The sequence below is a fragment of the Salvelinus fontinalis genome, chromosome 17 (assembly GCF_029448725.1).
Source record: "Salvelinus fontinalis isolate EN_2023a chromosome 17, ASM2944872v1, whole genome shotgun sequence".
Classification (NCBI taxonomy): domain Eukaryota; kingdom Metazoa; phylum Chordata; class Actinopteri; order Salmoniformes; family Salmonidae; genus Salvelinus; species Salvelinus fontinalis.
The window spans coordinates 34,737,651-34,757,468 of NC_074681.1; the positions used below are offsets into that span (position 1 = coordinate 34,737,651).

Genomic DNA, 19,818 nt, shown 5'->3' on the forward strand with positions numbered 1-19,818 from the left:
CGATATGATTGGTTTTCGCAACCAGAAATTTCCTCGACTCACCGTTGTCAGGGGCAACGAGAAACATCCTATACCTGCAAGGGGCTTTTGACTATCAACCTTTTATGTAAAAAAATATATATATTGAATATATGTGCGTTATGCACTGTTATTAGTCCAAATAAAAATAAAGGCTGTTTACCGAAAGAAAAACATGCTGCTGCCTGAATCATTGAGAGAACGCATGGTAAGAGTAGTTTCAGGCCACCCCATCCTCGCCCTTTGAATACACCGAATGCCATGTCAATGAAACAGAACTCAGGGCTGGATGGATAAAAAGAAAGCGATAGAACAACAGAACAAAGTAAAAGAGAGTAAAAATCACATGAATAGAATAAAACTTCAATATTTTATTAACACAAAAATCAGCTGCGTTGGCCGGGAATCGAACCCGGGTCAACTGCTTGGAAGGCAGCTATGCTCACCACTATACCACCAACGCTTAGCTGAAATTTAACTTGGAGTATCCAGTTTTTGAAAGTGACATAAAATATATGCCTAACAAGCTATATGAAGAGATTAATTTTAAAGGGTGATTCAAACAAAATATCGGATTTCACTGGCCGGGAATCGAACCCGAGTCCATACATCAGAATACAACTACGCGAAACACTATACCACCAACGCTTGACTGCGTATATAGATGTAACTGTCCGCTTTTGAAAGCGAAAGTGAAAGAAAGTCTATGTCTTACATTACCAGATCAATTTCATTTTAATGTTAGGCAAAAAAATCTTTGCATTGTAACAAACACTTTGCATTATAGCAGCTCTACAACCTACCATTAGCCAATTGAAGTGTTTGAATTTGATATTTTTTTTAAATTACATTCGGCAGACTACAAACACTAAATTATCTTGCCTACATTTTACTCTCGGGTGGGCTAAAGAGATTGTTGGTAAAATCACTGCCCCCTGTGAGGATCGAACTCACGACCTTCAGATTATGAGACTGACGCGCTACCTACTGCGCTAAGGAGGCTTCTGTTAGAACTGATCATTATATCATACAAGAATGTTTTTGACTGGTCAATTCAATATTGGTCCATTTATTATCATGTGCATTTAGACCATTAATTGAATATCAAAGCAATTATCATAACTGAGAGTATGATCGTTGTGATAAAGAAAAATTCAACTCCTAGCCCTGTCCCTGTAATAATTAGCATGTAAGCATTTCGTTGGACCGTGTACACCATGTGTAACCCATGGCGCCGGAGGGGATAGCTGCTGTTTTACGGCTCCTAACCAACTGTGCTTTTTTGTTTGTGTTGTTTGTAACTTATTTTGTACATAATGTTGCTGCTACCTCGAATTGGACAAATATTCCGACTCGAAGGATATACTGCTTTCTCGAGAACAAGCCCAAATCCTCATAATTTGCATGAAGACGGCAAAAAAGGAGCGGAGATCAGGCTGCCTTATGAGAATTCGTAGGCGAGTGAGTAAACCTCCACTAGCATCCGTTCTATTGGCCAACGTGCAATCACTGGAAAATAAAATGGATGATCTACGATTAAGACTATCCTACCGTGCCTCCGGAGGGGCGCACTGATCTAAGGCTAGCTGTGCCGCTAGAGATCATGTTTTAAATTCAGGCTCTTTTATGTCCAGGCTCTGTCACAGCCGGCCGCGACCGGGAGACCCATGGGGCGGCGCACAATTGCCACGTCATCTAGGTTAGCGGAGGGTTTTGCCAGCAGGGATGTTCTTGTCCCATCCGGCACTAGTAACTCCTGTGGCGGGCCGAGCGAAGTACTCGCTGACAAGGTCGCCAGGTGTACGGCGTTTCCTCCGACACATTGGTGCGGCTGGCTTCAGGGTTAAGCATTATGTCAAGAAGCAGTGCAGCTTGGCTGGGTTGTGTTTCGGAGGATTCACGGCTAACAATGAGCTTCCTTATTGTGCTGTCGAGATTCTGGGAGAGGCGTAGTTTTCCAACCAGCAATGACCTGAGTGAGGATGTTGAGGACCTCTGGGAACAAGTGGTCATCTGGTCTTTTTAGCTGGGTGGTAGAGGATGGCTGGGTGGTGGAGGATGGCAGAGGATGGCTGGGTGTTTGAGGATGGCTGGGTGGTGGACTTGGTTATGATTGGTTGTCGCAACCGGCCCTCAGGGAAGAGCTCCATGTATTCCTTGAAAGCCATCCTATTAGCAGCATGGTTTTTTAAATCACTCCTCGCTGGCTGAGGCAGATTCTTTCTGCATTGATGTCACCAAATACCCAGGCCAGCACATTTTCAACCACCCACTTGAAGGTCTGCCCCTTTCAACGGCCAAACTGCATCTCATGCTGACCCAGCAAATTTGTCCTGCTTGCTGGGTTGCCACCTCTGAGCAGTACAGCCCTCCTGGCTGAATCCACCACTTTGTCTGGAGACACAGCCCTGCTCTATGCACTTTTAGTCGTTTTTGTCCTGTAAATCCTGGAATCCTTACTGTCAGTTAAGACAAGGCTTCCATTTGGCAGTTTTCTGAACCTGGCCTCCATGTCTGCTGTGAACATAAAGGGGAAAGTTTGTATTTAATAAGCATAAAGAATATACATTTTAATCGGTGAGCAGACTGGATTAATAGATGGAACAATAAAATTAAGTATATAAACTCTAGCTACTTGTGTTATCTTAAGCTACTTGCTAAAGGACATTTATACCACAAACAGACACACCAGCATAAGCAAGAGCATAGGATATGGCTTGTGCCTTTTGATTCATAATTAACATGATGACCCTAGCCTATTTGATATCAAGACAGTGTTTGCCCTATAGCTATGTCTAGTCCAAATAGCTAAATTAAAAGAGAAAATAAGAGGTTTGAAAAACAACTATTAGCTATAAAATAAAATAAACATTACAAATTAAAAATACACGTTGTTTAGATTGCTAGCTATTGTAATAAGCAAATAATAACTCCAGTTTAGAATGGAAATAGTTGGGTTAACAGAATATTTTGATGGTCAGAGTCATCGGACGTTAAGCTAGCTGACGTTACTTCGATAACATGTGTCAGTGTCAAAACACCAGTTCACTAACGCATTAGATAGCGTTACTGTAGCGACACTGTAACTCTTGATAACCGTGCTAACATAGTACTGTAGCCTAATACACTGATCTTACCTGCTAGATATTCCGATCGATGATGATGGTGAATGAAAACGGCAGACAACAATAATTGTAGCTAACGTTACTCCAGAAAAGAAAGATATCTCGCCAAAATAACCTGAGAGGAAATATGTTTTTCCATGATTTTATTCTAGCGTTTAAAGGTCCCGCCATAGCTCATAGTAAACGTTACTTCAGAAAATAAAGATAACTCAACTCCCGAACAAAATTACCTGAGAGGAAATATATTTTTCCATGGTCCTCTTCCAGAGTTTAAAGGTCCCGCTATAGCTATATCCTCATTGGTTAATTATTGATTACTTCTTGGTTGCACTAGCGTCTCGGATTGGTTGGCGAGTGCAATTCTTTGCAACGTCTATGTTGCGGACGGCGATATGATTGGTTGTCGCAAATAGAAATTTCCTCGACGCACGGCTGTCAGGGGGCGCCAAGGAGGCTTGCATCAAACTGAGTGTAATGGGTCCTAGGTATAGCTGCTGTAGAGTCAGGCGCAGGACAGCAGATATGAGTAATCAACGTACTTTTACTCAAAATGTCAAATATACATAACAAATACACGCACACCATGACAGAACGAAAATACAATAAACAATCACTCACAAAATACCACATGGGGAACAAGAGGGTTAAATAATAAACAAGTCATTAGTTGAGTGAAAACAGGTGTATAAAGAGAGACAGAACAAATGGAAAATGAAAAGTGGATCGGCGGTGGCTAGAAAGCCGAAAAATGTATCACTAGCCACTTTAAACAATGCCACTTAATATAATGTTTACATACCCTACACTACTCATCTCATATGTATATACTGTACTCTATACCATCTACTGCATCTTGCCATCTTTATGTAATACATGTATCACTAGCCACTTTAAACAATGCCACTTTTATATGTTTACATACCCTACATTACTCATCTCATATGTATATACTGTACTTGATACCATCTACTGCATCTTGCCTATGCCGTTCTGTACCATCACTCATTCATATATCTTTATGTACATATTCTTCATCCCTTTACACTTGTGTGTATAAGGTAGTTGTTGTGAAATTGTTAGGTCAGATTACTCGTTGGTTATTACTGCATTGTCGGAACTAGAAGCACAAGCATTTCGCTACACTCGCATTAACATCTGCTAACCATATGTATGTGACAAATATAATTTGATTTGATTTGATGTTAGTGTGCAACATGAAAATGCTAAGCAGGACTTCTCTAACCTTGTGATACAAAGGATTGAGATTGAAAATGTATGTGAGTGCAAATAGTAATCCTAGACCATTTCTTTAAATAACATGTCCTATAGGCTAATAACAGTATGATCTAGATCAATTACTTAATGTACCTATCCAATAAACCGTTTGCAAGATTTTTGCGACTCCCATTCATTACAATTACTTCTACCCAAATCTTTCCAGTTTCCGTAGTGTAGTGGTTATCACGTTCGCCTAACACGCGAAAGGTCCCCGGTTCGAGACCGGGCGGAAACAATTTTTACATCACCCTAGGAAAAAAAATCTATTCCTTGGGGTATTCAAATCCTACCTTGGAGGTCTGGAGTACTGCTCGTTTTCTGTTCTACCAAATAACTAATTGGACAAGTCTGCATGACCGCAATAAACAATCCCGCTCCGCCCCCTGGACACCTCTTCCCCAGAGCTAAACAACCATATCAACATAAACAATGTTAATTAAAGCTTCAGCCATAAGATAAAATAAGCATAAACCTGTACAACAATGTCATGAATTCCACAGAACATAAACCTGTGACCATACACTTCAGGTCTGTTGTGAATGTCAGCTTGAATCTATGCTCTTGTGCCTGAATGGAAGCAAGTCCCTGCTGCAATGTTACAGCATCTAGTGGAAAGCCTTCCCAGAAGAGTGTTATAGCAGCAAAGAGGGGGGACCAACTCCATATTAAAGCCCATGATTTTGGAATGAGATGTTTGACAAGCAAGTGTCCACATACTTTTGGTCATATAGTGTATTTCATCCGTGTGGAAAAGTGCAACTGAAGTACAAAATTAGTCCTTTTACATTCATGATTTGATGCGAACAATGACTGAAGCGACTAATGCATCGCCTGGACATCAGTTGTGTAAATCTATGTTGGTTTTATGATGTCTGAACTCCCCATCAATTAATGTAATCTATGTTGTAGCTGTCTAAAAAGCAGTAAAAAATAACATTACTGCCTAGACTGCCAATCTGCACCCACCTGGTGTCCCAGGTCTAAATCAGTCCTTGATTAGATGAGAAGAATGAAAAAAAGCAGTGGAACTGGCTTCAAGGTCCAGATTTGAATTTGAGAGATCTATTCTAAATGAAACAATAAATCTATTCTAAATGAAACAATAAATTATTGCAAATATCACTCGCCAATGTCACTTAGTAGGACAACTTGTATACGTTTGCTTTTAACATTTAATGACACATACACATTGGCATATGGTACCAAATGCACGAAAGCCTCAACTAGTAATACAATAAAAAGAAGTCTTTGGCCAGTACGGGTATCGAACCCGCGACCTTCGCGTTATTAGCACGACGCTCTAACCAACTGAGCTAACCGGCCATACATGTGACGGGACAATAGTTATGGATTAGAGCCTTCTCAGCAGACATAGTTCAGTGCTATGAATAATTTTACCGTTTTACGCAATGGGCATGGGTCAATATTAGAAAACAGTACCATTTGTATCGTGCAATCTGCTCAACATAGCAAGAACCGGATCAAGGTGGGCCCAAATAGCAGGTGGATCATGTCTCTGTAATGGTGAAATGGAGCAAAAAGCAATTGGTGGTTGGTTTGCCGCAGTGTAGAGCACTCCAATGTGGAGAGTGGCTTGCTGGTGAGATCCTCCAAAATGCACAGACTGGATCTCTTGACTGTATTTGCATGAATAGTTTTCGCTGAAGTCAATGTGCAGCAAGCATTCATTGTTCTTCAGACTCTCCCTAAGCTCCCTATAGGTCCTGTATTGCCACTTGATATTAAAGATGTGTTGCCTAAACTTGGCGAGCCTATCTTGAAACTGACTGACCAGTTCGGTTTCTGTTATTGTGACCTCCCTCTTCACGGTTATCATGGAGCACTTCTCTTCATCTTTTTGGATCTTCTCCAAGGTGTCAGAGGAACTTCTACATTCCCAGGAGGTTTCAGAGTTGGATGAGTGGTGAGGAAGCAATCCTTACATTCACCATAAGCACATACAATTGAAGTCGGAAGTTTACATACACCTTAGCCAAATACATTTAAACTCCGTTTTTCACAATTTCTGACATTTAATCCGAGTAAAAATTCCCTGTTTTAGGTCAGTTAGGATCACCACTTTATTTTAAGAATGTGAAATGTCAGAATAATAGTGGAGAGAGTGATTTATTTCAGCTTTTATTTCTTTCATCACATTCCCAGTGGTTCAGAAGTTTACATACACTCAATTTGTATTTGGTAGCATTGCATTTAAATTATTTAACTTGGGTCAAATGTTTGTGTAGCCTTCCACAAGCTTCCCACAATAAGTTGGGTGAATTTTGGCCCATTCCTCCTGACAGAGCTAGTGTAACTGAGTCAGGTCTGTAGGCCTCCTTGCTCGCACACACTTTTTCAGTTCTGCCCACAAATTTTCTATAGGATTGAGGTCAGGGCTTCGTGATGGCCACTCCAATACCTTGACTTTGTTGTTCTTAAGCCATTTTGCCACAACTTTGGAAGAATACTTGGGGTCATTGTCCATTTGGAAGACCCATTTGCGACCAAGCTTTAACTTCCTGACTGATGTCTTGAGATGCTTCAATATATCCACATAATTTTTCGTCCTTATGATGCCATCTATTTTGTGAAGTGCCCCAGTCCCTCCTGCAGCAAAGCACTCCCACAACATGATGCTGCCACCCCGTGCTTCACGGTTGGGATGGTGTTCTTCGGCTTGCAAGCCTCCCCCTTTTCCCTCCAAACATAACGATGGTCATTATGGTCAAACAGTTCCTTTTTTGTTTCATCAGACCAGAGGACATTTCTCCAAAAAGTACAATCTTTGTCCCCATGTGCAGTTTCAAACCGTAGTCTTGCTTTTTTATGGCGGTTTTGGAGCAGTGGCTTCTTCCTTGCTGAGCGGCCTTTCAGGTTATGTCGATATAGGACTTGTTTTACTGTGGATATAGATACTTTTGTACCTGTTTCCTCCAGCATCTTCACAAGGTCCTTTGCTGTTGTTCTGGGAATGATTTGTACTTTTCGCACCAAAGTACGTTAATCTCTAGGAGACAGAACTCATCTCCTTCCTGAGGGGTATGACGGCTGTGTGGTCCCATGGTGTTTATACTTGATGTTTATTGTTTGTACAGATGAACGTGGTACCTTCAGGCATTTGGAAATTGCTTCCAAGGATGAACCAGACTTGTGGAGGTCTACAATTTTTATTACCTTTTATGAGGTATTGGCTGATTTATTTTGATTTCCCCATGATGTCAAGGAAAGAGGCACTGAGTTTGAAGGTAGGCCTTGAAATACATCCACAGGTACACCTCCAATTGATTTAAATTATGTAAATTAGCCTATCAGAAGCTTCTAAAGCCATGACATCATTTTCTGAAAATTTCCAAGCTGTTTAAAGGCACAGTCAATTTAGTGTATGTAAACTTCTGGCCCACTGGAATTGTGATACAGTGAATTATAAGTGAAATAATCTGTCTGTAAACAATTGTTGGGAAAATGACTTGTGTCATGCACAAAGTATATGTCCTAACCGACTTGCCAAAACTATAGTTTGCTAACAAGAAATTTGTGGAGTGGTTGAAAAACGAGTTTTAATGACTCCAACCTAAGTGTATGTAAAGTTCCGACTTTAACTGTAGCTTCAATTTCGGTTCGCACATACTTGGGTCGACCATGTCCTCAAGGTTTTTGGTCGACAAAAGCCCAAGGCTGTGAAGAGAATTTACCATGAACTGTAAATTCTCATGGTTTTTACACTGACAAGTTCACAATCAGTGTCACCTAAAATGGCCTGAGGCGGCAGAAGGAGGTATAGGACAACTGACCTAGTTCCTCAGACAGGACCTTCCTGTGCAGATTTTTCATTGTGTCAGTCAGAAGCCTCTTCTGCATTTTGTTCTTTAGTCATGTGATGGTTTGTTTGCTGACGGTCGTTATACAACTTATGTCATCACGGAGAAAGAAATCCTTCACTTTCCTTTTGATTTCTGTTTCTGTTCTGCTTCCCTTCCTCGTCAAAAATAGCAAAGGTCCCCTTCCATCTTCGCTCTCTTATTTGAAAAGCCCAACACCGTCTGGGCATGCTTCTGAAGTTTATACTTATTCAGTATATTCATTAATTTTATTCCTAATTATTTTCGTTGAAGTTGATTGAGCAGCACTTGGGACATTGAAAATTTGTCTCATTCCACTGAAATAAAATAGCATAAAATGTACTTTGAAGTCTATGTCATTATGCTTCTACTTTCATGAAGGACAAAAACACACCTTTAGTTATCTTGACCCTCATACGATCCTAATTAATTTGTGTACCTATTGCACAGTTTATATACATGGCTGCGGATTAAATTCAGCAACCTCTCTCATTGCCAACCCTCCAATCTGTTAGCGCCGAGTGATTTTTTGGGGGGGGGGTTATTAAACAACTAATTGACCAACGGCGGTTCAATTACTTGGAATTCAATTCAACTCATTTTTTTTTTTGTGAGCCTGACGCGTCATTTCTCTAAAGAGAAATCAAATAATTCACGAGAGAAATCTAGTCAAGACCTATGTGGGACACTGTGCTGAAGGGAGTTGTAGTTTTCATTACGCAAATATTCAATATAGTCCTTCGCAGAAACGTGGTAATTAACTATAATGGCCATATTGCATTGCGCTATTTTCTTTCGGGATCAGCGAGGAGGAGGCTAAACGAGAGCCAAAATCTGTCTAAAATATACCCAATTCGTTTTCGTTGGGTTTAATTTGGACCTAAACTTGTAGCCTGCCTTCCCACTTTAGCGACAACTATTCCCATTGTTAGGGCATAGATATGAGAATCTCGTCAACAGGTCTCTGGACGGATACACTTTTACACTATTGAGGAGAAATAGGGGTTAATACAAATAAATCAATATAAACAATCAACTTTTACGCCTGCTACATTTGGTTAGATACACACACAGCGCATAGATTGCATAAGAGAGGAATGTACACAACACAATGAGTTGTGAAAGTATACCTTATCTACTTTGAAGAACTAGTAAATGATTTCGTCAGACAGCTCTGCAGCATACTTAGGCAGGCTAGCTAAATAGCATGACTGAAGACAGTACAGTATGGGGAGCACAATGTTAGATGACCTGGCTGGCTGACTGCTACTGCCTGAGCTGAGATTATTAATTTAATGAAGGAAAAATAATAAAGTCATAAATTATATACACAACTTAAATATTATATTATTTCATAGTCATTTCCAATTTTTCTATGGCTGTCTACCCAATGTGGACCGGACAGAGACAATGGAACGTTTTGGCAATTGAATGGTCACTATTTTTGGCTTTGGAATTTCCATTATAAGCTCTAAAATCACTGTGACGTTATTATTTCATAATGCATTTCATATTAAAAAAAAGATCAAAACCGAAATCAAAAACCGTGATTATTTTTTTTAGAATTGAACCGAAACCGAACAGACCTCAAATAGCACTAGTCGCTAAACACTACAATCTGTAGTGAGTGGGAAACTGCAGTTGCTCCAAGCGAATTATAACAGTATATTGCTGTGGCAAACAGTCGATTTCACTTCTCGTTTGTAGTCTGCCACCATTCTCTGTTTAGTGATAGCAAACTGTGACAAACTAGACATACCAATAGCATATGTATTGTGATAGGACACAGTGATAAACGTGAAAGGCCATCTTGTGGTTTCAGACCTCGTGGCGCAACGGTAGCGCGTCTGACTCCAGATCAGAAGGTTGCGTGTTCAAATCACGTCGGGGTCAAATCTTTTAAAAGTCTGTTGTAATTGAAAAACTAAAATTGTTGCCACATAGCTCCAAACTATAGAATCAATGAGTATGTCGTGAACTAAAGTTAAAACTGTTTTAATATGTAATCTAACATTCAAAATGTAAGCCCCAGACCAACGTAAGCAAACAACATGCCATTGCCAGGACAATATTTAAATATTTAACAACCTCATATTTGTCTCAAATCAAATCAAATTTTATTAGTCACATACACATGGTTAGCAGATGTTAATGCGAGTATAGCGAAATGCTTGTGCTTCTAGTTCCGACAATGCAGTAATAACAACAAGTAATCTAACCTAACAATTTCACAACTACTACCTTATACACGCAAGTGTAAAGGGATCAAGAATATGTACATAAAGATATATGAATGAGTGATGGTACAGAACGGCATAGGCAAGATGCAGTAGATGGTATAGAGTACGGTATATACATATGAGATGAGTACTGTAGGGTATGTAAACATAAAGTGGCATAGTTTAAAGTGGCTAGTGGTACATGTATTACATAAAGATGGCAAGATGCAGTAGATGATATAGAGTACAGTATATACATATACATATGAGATGGGTAATGTAGGGTATGTAGGGTCTGCTTGCACCTATGTAATGGGTGTGTACTCTGTTTACAAAGGATCTATAACAATATGAATAGACAAATTTTGGCCGTATTCAATCTGAAATATTGTTAAATATTTTGGATAAAATTATAACACTTTGGCTGTGTTAGTAAATTCAATCTGGAGTACCAGAGAGCGCTCTGGGCGTTTGTAAATTCAGAGCGTTTCGCTCTCGGAGTGTTCAGAAGCTACTGATACCTCTCACCAAGTCACCCAACATCTTCCTAGCGCCATAAAATAACGCCATTAATTAACATTGACTGTCAATGGAGACAACTGCCGACGCATTCATATCACGTGACATGTCATGTAGACGTAGTGTTCAAGTGGTGTTCACGTCACGTAACGTGTAACTGACACGTCACATGCCCGGGCAAGTCAGTTATCCCACTGTTCCCTGGGCAACGAATACGTGGATTTCGATTAAGGCAGCCCCCGCTGATTCAGAGGGGTTGGGTTAAATGCGGAAAAAAACATTGCAGTTGAATGCATTCAGCTGTACAACAGACTAGGTATCCCCCTTTCCTTTTCTTTGTTGGGGGTAGTCTAGGTCTCTAGTGGCGCATTCAAAACAACTCGGAAGTCTGCAATTTCTGATCTTCCGACTTCAGTGCGTTCAAGACAACTGGGAACTCTGAAAAAAACGAACTCAGACTAGGATTTTTGTTTTGAATAGTCATCCAACTCGGAATTTCCTGCATCTTTCTCTGACCTGAAAATCACTGATGTCATGATTTGACCTCGTTTTTCCCCCACTTCCCAATTTACTGGATTAACAGACAATCACTGTCACCATGCAATCCTTCTTCTATACATTTCTGTGGAGATGGTTAAAAGCAGGGTTTGAATTGAGGGCGTATGTGAGGATGTAGGCCTTGTTATAGAGATGTACAAAAAGCATAGGCTACCACTTGTTTGCTTAGCCATAGGAAAACAACGGCACAGATTATATAAAGCGATCTAAGCTATAACAATCATAAACCACGACTATTTCCGCAGTCTACTAGTCTATCGAAGGTCTTGAGCAGCCTAAACACCACAGGAAAATGTGGTTGGTTAATTAAATGCTCTGTAATGTAGAGCTATGCCTAATGCAAAATACCAAAAAGTTAGAATCGGTATAGGTCTATGCATAGACCAAAACAGCTTAAAACTTCTTGTCAATAGGGGGTGCTGTTAGCACTTTGTAATAATGACGTTCCCAAATTAAACTGCCTCGTACTCAATTCTTGCTCGTACAATCTGCATATTATTATTACTATTGGATAGAAAACACTCTCTAGTTTCTAAAACCGTTTGAATTATTTCTGTGAGTGAAACAGAACTGGACTTAGAGCAATTTTCCTATGTGTATGTGAGAATGCCAAATTTTGCAAGCTGCTCTGAGACCTGTATATAAATCTGCCTGTCTTCTATTGGTTGAGATGCACTGCATACGCCTTCCCCTGGATGTTAGCGAATAGGGAGACTTGAAATGGAGTCTCTACGTAGATCTCAAAGGTTATAATTCATTGGCAAAGACGTGTCTGTTCTTTTCCCTCTTCGCTCTGACGCACTGAGGACCTTGGCATATTGTACTAGAACCATCGGTTATAGATCTTAGAAATTTCCGGCTGTGTTTTTATTCGATAAAGGCTTTAAAGACATCATAATCTTGTTATTTTAAACCGAATTATATCAGTTTATGTCAGTATATTGCGATTTTCGGGTATTTCATTTCCTGGCGTTCTAGGGGGTTGGGTATCTCTCTCTCACATGCTAATGTTTACTGCTAATTGCAACGTTGAAGAGGACGTTATACAACCTAGCAACGATTATTTTGGACAAAGGACACCTTTCCCAAGATTCTGATGAGAGTTCATCAAAAAGTAAGAACTATTTATGCTGATAATTAGTTGTTCTGTTGAAAAATGTAAAATGCAGAAGCCGCCATTAATTGCAGTGCAGCCTCGCTTTATCGCACGCTGTATTTTGAAGTAACATTAATTTTAAAAATGTAACCCAGCGATTGCATTAAGAACTAATTTGTCTTTCAATTGCTGTCCAACCTGTATTTTTTAGTCAAGTTTTGGAATAGTTACTGATTAGAATAGGTGCCTCTCCAAAGATTTCTCTTGACATTTTCGGGGCAGCTTTGCTACTTTTCTCATTGTATAACCACGATTTGTGGCGCTAAATATGCACATTTTCGAACAAACTCTATATGCATTGTGTAATATGATGTTATAGGACTGTCATCTGAAGAATTCTGAGAAGGTTAGTGAAAAAATTAATATATTTTGGTGGTTTATACGTTATCGCTATTTTTGGCTTGAATCAATGCTGTTGTGATGTTTGCTATTGTGGTAAGCTAATATAACGCTATATTGTGTTTTCGCTGTAAAACACTTAGAAAATCTGAAATATTAGCTGGATTCACAAGATCTGTGTCTTTCATTTGCTGTACGCTGTGTATTTTTAAGAAATGTTTTATGATGAGTAATTAGGAAATACACGATGGTCTCTGTAGTTATTCTAGTTGCTTTGGTGAGAGTTGTGATGGTGGCTGCAATGGTAAACTATGATTTATACCTGAAATATGCACATTTATCTAACAAAACATATTTATTGTATAGCATATGTTATCAGACTGTCATCTGATGAAAGTGTTTCTTGGTTAGTGGCTATTTATATCTTTATTTGGTCGAATTTGTGATAGCTACTGATGCAGTAAGAAAAGGGTGGAGTAAAAAAAGTGGTGTCTTTTGCTAACGTGGTTAGCTAATAGATTTACATATTGTGTCATCCCTGTAAAACATTTTAAAAATCAGAAATGATGGCTGGATTCACAAGATGTGTATCTTTCATTTGGTGTCTTGGACTTGTGATTTCATGAACATTTTATTATATGATATCCCTGTGGCTTTAGGCTAGGCTATGCTAGTCAGCTTTTTTGATGGGGGGTCCCGGATCCGGGTTTGTGACTCGTTAGAGGTTAACATATAAAAACATTTATTATTCAGGAGAATCCCATTGAATCAGGCTATTCATTTCAGTGCAGTTGCATTCGTATGCATATTCTTAGACTAAACGGAACCGAAAACACCCCAGCCTGTTTCAGACACAGGTCATGATGAAGCCTGAACATTTATGCTGTTTGTCATTGATTTAGCCCACAATTGCCTAAAGATTTGATCCACATGAAGACCTATATTTAATCTGGAATTTACAAACAAAAGCTTGACTAGGATCCTGACTTTCCCTCACGTCATGTTACCAATTAGGCTAAATGAATTCCTATTAATTTGCATAGGCTAACCATTGCGATTAATGTTATTTACCATCTTCTGCTGTTTATGTATAAATAGGCATCACGGTTAACATTATATCATTTCAATGCCCCCCCACACACATGTATTAATGTAACTTACCGTACAGATCACAAAGTGAACTAATTTCCACTCCATTCATATGCAAATTCATTTGATTCATACATTGGCTTGTCCGGCTGGCATGTTTTCATTTTAAACAGGCATTCCCTTACTGAAATAATTTTTGTCCTCAATTATGATTTAAAAAAAATCATAGCTCATTAGTACACCCTTGTGGTTGAATAATGTTGAACTAACAGATACCATCAAGGGATACGTTACAATTGACAATAACAAACACCTTATGAAACAGCTGTGAAAACCAATCTAGCAATATTTCAGATTTAAATACATAACCATTGATATTTTTTTTGTACATGTGTCAATTTACTTTCAGATTTTTTTGTACACTCACATGGCAATCAGACTGAAATACAGAATTCTGGTGTGTGGATTAGAGAGGACGAGGGTCTTGTGTGGATGGGAGGTTCTGCCTGTCACTTGTTTTTCAACAGGTAGTGGACTCTAAGAGGGAAACTTCAAAGTCCAGGCGCTGCTGCCCTCTTTGTTCCGAGTGTTTGCAGTGCTAGTGTTTTTAGCTAATCTGTGCAGCTCACATTATGTGCCCAGTATGATCGTTGTCTTGCTCTTTCTTAGCAGATAATGAAACTTGACAATAACAGTAGCTGATGTAATGAAAAGTTGGAGGGTGGTTGGTAATGGAGGACATCAGGTGGATCAATGTCTGGGTGTAATAATCCCTAGGTCCTGGAGAACAGGAGCAGAGTATAGGGAACAGGGTAGGAGATAGAGGTAAACAAGCAAACACACAGGTTAAATGATTATCAGGTATGTAAAAATAGTTATTAGTAAATAGTAATAGTAATTTAAATGTTTGATTAGCTCTTAAGCAAGCTTCCAGAAAATTGGAACGGAAATGGCGCCACACCAAACTCTTCCGACTAGCTTGGACAGTACCGTTGTCACGTTCTGACCTTAGTTTCTTTTTATGTCTTTGTGTTAGGTTGGTCAGGGCGTGAGTTGGGGTGGGTAGTCTATGTTCTATTTTCTATGTTGTTGTATTTCTATGTATGGCCTGATATGGTTCTCAATCAGAGGCAGCTGTCGATCGTTGTCTCTGATTGAGAATCCTATTTAGGTAGCCTGTTTTCCCCATTTTGGTTGTGGGTGGTTGTTTCCTGTTTCAGTGTTTGCACCATACGGGACTGTTTCGGTGTTTTGTTATTTTTGTTCTGTGTTCATTTTGATTTATTAAAAATCTATTATGGACACTTACCACGCTGCACATTGGTCCGATCCTTGCTACGCCTCATCAGACGAGGACGAAAGCCGTTACAACCGTGCATTATCGAAGAGCCCTCACTGCTGCTCGATCATCCTATTTTTCCAACTTAATTGAGGAAAATAAGAACAATCCGAAATTTCTTTTTGATACTGTTGCAAAGCTTACTAAAAAGCAGCATTCCCCAAGAGAGGATGGCTTTCACTTCAGCAGTAATAAATTCATGAACTTCTTTGAGGAAAAGAACATGATCATTAGAAAGCAAATTACGGACTCCTCTTTAAATCTGCGTAATCCTCCAAAGCTCAGTTGTCCTGAGTCTGCACAACTCTACCAGGACCTAGGATCAAGAGAGACACTTAAGTGTTTTAGTACTATATCTCTTGACACAATGATGAAAATAATCATGGCCTCTAAACCTTCAAGCTGCATACTGGACCCTATTCCAACTAAACTACTGAAAGAGCTGCTTCCTGTGCTTGGCCCTCCTATGTTGAACATAATAAACGTCTCTCTATCCACCGGATGTGTACCAAACTCACTAAGAGTGGCAGTAATAAAGCCTCTCTTGAAAAAGTCAAACCTTGACCCAGAAAATAAAAAAAACTATCGGCCTATATCAAATCTTCCATTCCTCTCAATTTTTGGGGAAAAAGCTCACTGCCTTCCTGAAGACAAACAATGTATACGAAATGCTTCAGTCTGGTTTTAGACCCCATCATAGTACGGAGACTGCACTTGTGAAGGTGGTAAATTACCTTTTAATGGCGTTGGACCGAGGCTCTGCCTCTGTCCCCGTGCTCCTAGACCTTAGTGCTGCTTTTGATACCATCGATCACCACATTCTTTTGGAGAGAATGGAAACCCAAATTGGTCTACACGGACAAGTTCTGGCCTGGTTTAGATCTTATCTGTCGGAAAGATATCAGTTTGTCTCTGTGAATGGTTTGTCCTCTGACAAATCAACTGTAAATTTCAGTGTTCCTCAAGGTACCATTTTAGGCCCACTATTGTTTTCACTATATATTTTACCTCTTGGGGATGTCATTAGAAAACATAATGTTAACTTTCACTGCTATGCGGATGACACACAGCTGTGTATTTCAATGAAACATGGTGAAGCCCCAAAATTGCCCTCGCTAGAAGCCTGTGTTTCAGACATAAGGAAGTGGATGGCTGCAAACTTTCTACTTTTAAACTCAGACAAAACAGAGATGCTTGTTCTAGGTCCCAAGAAACAAAGAGATCCCCTGTTGAATCTGACAATTAATCTTGATGGTTGTACAGTCGTCTCAAATAAAACTGAAGGACCTTGGCGTTACTCCGGACCCTGATCTCTCTTTTGACGATCATATCAAAACTGTTTCAAGGACAGCTTTTTTACATTTACGTAACATTGCAAAAATCTGAAACCTTCTGCTCAAAAATGTTGCAGAAAAATGTATCCATGCTTTTGTTACTTCTAGGTTAGACTATTACAATGCTCTACTTTCGGCTACCCGGATAAAGCACTAAATAAACTTCAGTTAGTGATAAATATGGCTGCTAGAATCCTGACTAGAACCAAACAAATTGATTACATTACTCCAATGCTAGCCTCCCTACACTGGCTTCCTGTTAAGGCAAGGGCTGATTTCAAGGTTTTACTACTAACCTACAAAGCATTACATGGGCTTGCTCCTACTCATCTTTCCGATTTGGTCCTGCCGTACATACCTACACTTACGCTACGGTCACAAGATGCAGGCCTCCTAATTGTCCCTAAAATTTCTAAGCAAACAGCTGGAGGCAGGGCTTTCTCCTATAGAGCTCCATTTTTATGGAATGGTCTGCCTACCCATGTGAGACGCAGACTCGGTCTCAACCTTTAAGTCTTTACTGAAGACTTCTCTTCACCAGGAGTGTGAAGTTGAACGGAAAGGCTCTGTAGCAACGAACCACCCTTGCTGTCCGTCCCTACTCAAGCACTTGAGTGGGTTGAGTCACTGACGTGGTCTTCCTGTCTGGGTTGGCGCCCCCCCTTGGGTTGTGCCGTGGCAGAGATCTTTGTGGGCTATACTCGGCCTTGTCTCAGGATGGTAAGTTGGTGGTTGAAGGTATCCCTCTAGTGGTGTGGGGGCTGTGCTTTGTCAAATTGGGTGAGGTTATATCCTGCCTGTTTGGCCCTGTCCGGGGGTATCATCGGATGGGGCCACAGTGTCTCCTGACCCCTCCTGTCTCAGCCTCCAGTATTTATGCTGCAGTAGTTTATGCGTCTGGGGCTAGGGTCAGTCTGTTACATCTGGAGTACTTCTCCTGTCTTATCCGGTGTCCTGTGTGAATTTAAGTATGCTCTCTCTAATTCTCTCTTTCTCTCTCTCGGAGGACCTGAGCCCTAGGACCATGCCTCAGGACTACCTGGCATGATGACTCCTTGCTGTCCCCAGTCCACCTGGCCGTGCTGCTGCTCCAGTTTCAACTGTTCTGCCTGCGGCTATGGAACCCTGACCTGTTCACCGGACGTGCTACCTGTCCCAGACCTGCTGTTTTCAACTCTCTAGAGACAGCAGGAACGGTAGAGATACTCTTAATGATCGGCTATGAAAAGCCAACTGACATTTACTACTGAGGTGCTGACTTGTTGCACCCTCGACAACTACTGTGATTATTATTATTTGACCATGCTGGTCATTTATGAACATCTTGGCCATGTTCTGTTATAATCTCCACCCGGCACAGCCAGAAGAGGACTGGCCACCCCTCATAGCCTGGTTCCTCTAGGTTTCTTCCTAGGGAGTTTTTCCTAGCCACCGTGCTTCTACACCTGCATTGCTTCCTGTTTGGGGTTTTAGGCTGGGTTTCTGTACAGCACTTTGAGATATCAGCTGATGTAAGAAGGGCTATGTAAATAAATTTGATGATGATAGACATGCAATAATGTTAATGGCAGACAGAAAAGAAAGGATACCTGTCTAATCTTTGATGTCAGTGGGGTTGGTAAGGGATGTTCCCTGGAAAAGATAGAGATGAGTTGTGAGAGAAACTCCAGGGTGGTGCCATGCCCTTGGAGTCATTCACCTTAACAGTACCTACCAGGAAGTGGCTACTTAGTGGTTACTTAACGTGACCCAGTGGTTAGCCTTGAGATTGACTATGTGGAGAAACCCCTGGGCAAGTGTTGGTACTGCTGACAGCATGGCGATGCCGCCCACAAGGCAGAAAATGCAAATAGTTATCATCTGAGATTTCTATATTCACCTTAACGGATGTTGACCCCAGCTAGGAGCGAAAGAGCACCAAGCTTTCCCGGGTCTCGCCTTCCTTTCATCCTTCTTCCCAGCCAAGTCATTCACCCAGATGTCGAAGCTCTTGGTCCCCTTAATTGTTCTCAGGTGGCTCTCCTTCTCATGCGCCCTGTCCATGTTCAGTGTCACCTTGTGTCACGTTCCTGACCTATTTCTGTTAGTTTGTTATATGTGTTAGTTGGTCAGGACGTGAGTTTGGGTGGGCATTCTATGTTTTCTGTTTCTATGTTGGTTTATGGGTTGCCTGGTATGGCTCTTAATTAGAGGCAGGTGTTTGGCGTTCCTCTAATTAAGAGTCATATTTAGGTAGGTGTTTTCACAGTGTTCGTTGTGGGTGATTGTCTCCTGTGTTTGTGTATGTCCTTACGCCACACGGGACTGGTTTCGGTTTGTTTGTTCAGTGTTTTTTATGTGTAGGCTTTTTTCCCTGTTCGTGCGTTCTCGTGTGTTATGTGAGTCCGTCGTTCAGATCTGTCTACACCGTTTCTTTGTTTTGTTAGTTTATTAGTCAAGTTCGTGTTTTCGTGTTTTTCCTTTGATAAATCATGTCTACAAACTCAGCTGCATTTTGGTTCGATCCCTGCTCCTCCTTTTCGGATGAAGAGGAGGAGGAAAGCCGTTACAGAATCACCCAACCAGTCCAGAACCAAGCGGCGTGAAGTCAAGCAGGATTATACACAGGAATCATGGACTTGGGAGGAAATATTGGACGGGAGAGGTCCATGGGCACAGCCGGGAGAATATCGCCGCGCTCGTGAGGAGATGGAGGCAGCGAGAGCCCAAGAGCGTTGGTATGAGGAGGCAGCAAGGAGACGTGGCTGGAAGCCCGAGAGGAGACCCCCAAAATTTCTTGGGGGGGGGCTAAGAGGTAGTGGGCCAAGGGCAGGTAGGAGACCTGCGCCCACTTCCCAGGCTTACCGTGGAGAGCGGGAGTACGGGCAGGCGCCGTGTTACGCAGTAGAGCGCACGGTGTCTCCTGTACGAGTGCATAGCCCAGTGCGGGTTATTCCACCTCCCCGCACTAGTAGGGCTAGATTGGGCATTGAGCCAGGTGTCATGAGGCCGGCTCAACGCGTCTG

General features: G+C 40.9%; 1 long non-coding RNA gene and 5 other non-coding genes across 6 annotated transcripts; 2 read left to right on the forward strand and 4 right to left on the reverse strand.

Moving 5' to 3' along the window:
• Window positions 1-365: 365 nt before the first annotated feature.
• On the reverse strand, window positions 366-3,519 carry LOC129814205 (uncharacterized). Its single transcript, XR_008753239.1, has 2 exons — window positions 3,156-3,519; window positions 366-2,535 (listed from the first exon to the last, which is right to left on the reverse strand). It is a non-coding gene; the product is annotated as an uncharacterized LOC129814205 (long non-coding RNA).
• On the reverse strand, window positions 410-481 carry trnag-ucc (transfer RNA glycine (anticodon UCC)). The gene has a single exon. It is a non-coding gene; the product is annotated as a tRNA-Gly (tRNA).
• On the reverse strand, window positions 948-1,020 carry trnam-cau (transfer RNA methionine (anticodon CAU)). The gene has a single exon. It is a non-coding gene; the product is annotated as a tRNA-Met (tRNA).
• Window positions 3,520-4,583: 1,064 nt separating the features above from the next.
• trnav-aac (transfer RNA valine (anticodon AAC)) lies at window positions 4,584-4,656 on the forward strand. Its single transcript has one exon. It is a non-coding gene; the product is annotated as a tRNA-Val (tRNA).
• A 1,014-nt stretch (window positions 4,657-5,670) lies between these two features.
• On the reverse strand, window positions 5,671-5,744 carry trnai-aau (transfer RNA isoleucine (anticodon AAU)). The gene has a single exon. It is a non-coding gene; the product is annotated as a tRNA-Ile (tRNA).
• Window positions 5,745-10,081: 4,337 nt separating this feature from the next.
• On the forward strand, window positions 10,082-10,153 carry trnaw-cca (transfer RNA tryptophan (anticodon CCA)). Its single transcript has one exon. It is a non-coding gene; the product is annotated as a tRNA-Trp (tRNA).
• The last annotated feature ends 9,665 nt before the right edge of the window (window positions 10,154-19,818 follow it).